At 62.3% G+C, this 2,798-nt stretch overlaps 1 long non-coding RNA gene across 1 annotated transcript; it reads left to right on the forward strand.

The window, feature by feature from the left end:
• Positions 1-795: 795 nt before the first annotated feature.
• On the forward strand, positions 796-2,377 carry LOC117800684. The gene is made up of 2 exons (XR_004623144.1): positions 796-1,080; positions 1,866-2,377. It is a non-coding gene; the product is annotated as an uncharacterized LOC117800684 (long non-coding RNA).
• The last annotated feature ends 421 nt before the right edge of the window (positions 2,378-2,798 follow it).

Consider the following 2,798-nt stretch of genomic DNA (forward strand, 5'->3'; position numbering starts at 1 on the left):
CAGGCCACCTGCTCTGGTCCCCACCCTGGGCTCTCTTCTCTCCCCTGAAGTGCCCCTCCCCTGTGCAGGGCGCTGGAAGCAGCTCTGGGAGGTGGGTGCTGCAGGGACTCAGCATTCAGATCGTGGGGTGGACGGTCCCGCCTCCAGTCTCAGTCTGTCATTTATCAGTGCTGAGGGTTCAGCCAAGTGTCCTCACCCATGAAGTGGGGGTGCTGACAGCCTTGCCTTCACGGGGTTCCTGTAGAGAGTTTAGCGTGGCACCTGGTCCATAGGAACAAGAAGCACGTGTCGGCCTTCACTCTCCTGCCTGGTCTGCCTCCCCGATCTGAGTTCTGCGTGTCCTGCTGGCCTGCCAACATGGGCGTCACTGCCAGGGCCCCGCCTGACACACGCACACACGCAGCTTGCGCTGTCTCTACGCTGGTGCAAACCAAGGAGCACTTCGCATGGGCTGTGTTAGTGATGGGCTTTCCTCTGCCTGCTGAGAGCTCCGCAGGGACTGGGAGACTGCTGGAGCCCATCCCGCCTCCTCCAGGCTGGCCCCGGGTCCCGCGTAGCATCTGCAGCTCACCTGCGCAGACCACTGAGGCCTGCAGTGGACAGAGGCCACGGCGCGAGACGGGGGCCAGCTATGGGGGGCACACCGCTGGGAGAACCAGAGGCACTCCAGGTGGGGGCTCTTGGGGGGGTGAGGGGTCATCATTCTCCCAGGAGTCCCTGTGTGTGAGTCTGGGGGCATACTGATGAGCCACCTCAAACTGGGTGGCCACAGCAACAGTCATCATCTGACATTTCTGGGGGTCCAAAGTCTAAAATGCAGGTGTGGGCGCCGCTGGCTCCTGCGGGAGGCTCGAGGGAAGACTTTCCTTGCCTTCCTCAGCTCCTGGGGCCACCTGCACTCCTTGGCCCGTGGCCCCCTCCGTCCTCAGAGTGCGTGGCTCCAGCCTCGGCTTCGGGGGCACGCTCCTTCTGTGACTCTGACCTCCTGCCTCCCTCTGCCTCGTGCTGACCCACCCAGATAACCCAGGGCAGTCTTCCTGTTCCAAGACCCTCAACTCCACCAGGACTGCAGAGTCCCATGTAAGGTCACAGTTTCCAGGAGCGAGGCTGTGTATCTCTCGGGGTCACATTTTGCCCTGCCGCACCTGTGCCCGTCTCTCTCCTTCAAGCGACCTCTTTCCCAGCCCTGGGTTTCAGCTGGAGATCTGACAACACCCAAGCGGTTGTGCTAGGATCCCAGCCGCCTTCCCGCCCANTTCCTGCCCACGCACCCACCGTGCACTGCTGGACCGTCCTGGGACCCTGGAGGTTCTCCCACAGCCCCGGCTCCCACGGAGACCTGCAGCACGAGTACCCTCCTCTCTGGATAGGCTCCCCCCAGCGGTCCTGAGTCTCCTTAACTCCACCTGGGTGCGTCCCCACCCTGCCACCAACATGCCTTGCCAGCATTTCAGGACTCCAGTAACTCCCAGCACCTGTCAGGGGACCCTTTCCTTCTCCCCCCAGCCCCCCAACAATGTAGGCTGCCTCCACCAGGCCTGGGCTTGGGCATTTTCTGGACATTCTTGACCAAGAAGCTCAGAGAAAACCAAAGCCCTAACTGGGTGAAAAGAAGGGGGCCCCAGGGGGGATGCACGCTGCAGCTCTAGTGGTGGTGGGGGGCCGGCAGCTGCAGAGGCTTTGGCCAGCCAGGATCAACTCACAGCCAGCCCTCTTGGGCCCTGTCCCTGCAGCTGTCCCCTCTAGGCATTGGGCGGTGCCTTGTCCCAGCTGCCAGACTTCCCCAGACTCACAAGTGCCACCTGCCCCCTGCTATTGTCAGGCTCTGCTCAGTCACCCTACACTAATGCTCCTCTCTGTCCTAGGGTGATTCCGGGGGCCCCCTCGTCTGTGACCTCCCCGCAGCCTGGGTTCTGGTGGGGCTGGCCAGCTGGGGCTTGGACTGCCGGCACCCTGTCTACCCCAGCATCTTCACCAGGGTCGACTACTTCTCCAACTGGATCCACAAGACCCAGAGGCTCACACCTCCCCTGATCCCACATCTGCTCCTCAGACCCAGTCTCCAGAGCGGCCTCTGCAGGCCGCCAGCTCAGCGGGGCGCGGCACAGCCCTCATACCTCCCCAGACCTGGCTCCTGCTACTGTTTGCTCTCAGGGACCCACAGCAGGCCCTGCGGTGACCCACCGAGCCCCTCTGTCCAGCTCTCTGCCTCAGACCCAGTCTGCTTGCTGGAACCTTCCACACCTCCCCTCTCCCAGCCCCACTGGCTCTCAGGGTTCCTCTGGGACTTCCCTGTCCATCAGCTGCCACCCCCCAAGCCAAGCCTGAAAAAACAAACAGAAACAAATAAAGGACTCATTCCGCTTCTGTCTTGGGACCCCACTCCCCCTCCTGTTCCTCAGCATTCACCATTCCCTCAAGGCCAAGCATCTGGCTCCCGGTGCAAGGAAAGGGGGCCTGTCAGGGAGACTGTCCTGGGAGGGAGCCAGGGCTGCCAGCTGGGAGGAGAGCAGACTCCACCCCTGCCTCAGGGAGCACCAGCGAGCATGTGGGCCTTCAGAGGAAGTGTGTCAGGCAGCTCCGGCTGCTTAACAAACGCCAGAGACCCACTTGAACAGCAGGAATTTATCACCTCCCAGCCCTGGAGGCGGGAAGTTGGAGGTCCAGGCGTGGGCGGGCCGGTTTCACCCGAGGCCCCCAGTAGACCTGGTCTTCTCCGTCTTCCCTGTCTCCCCCGTGTCCTCACATGGTCGTCCCTCTGTGTGTGTTTGTGTCCTTATCTCCTCATAAGGACACCA

Source organism: Ailuropoda melanoleuca, unplaced genomic scaffold, assembly GCF_002007445.2.
Source record: "Ailuropoda melanoleuca isolate Jingjing unplaced genomic scaffold, ASM200744v2 unplaced-scaffold7451, whole genome shotgun sequence".
Taxonomy (NCBI): Eukaryota; Metazoa; Chordata; class Mammalia; order Carnivora; family Ursidae; genus Ailuropoda; species Ailuropoda melanoleuca.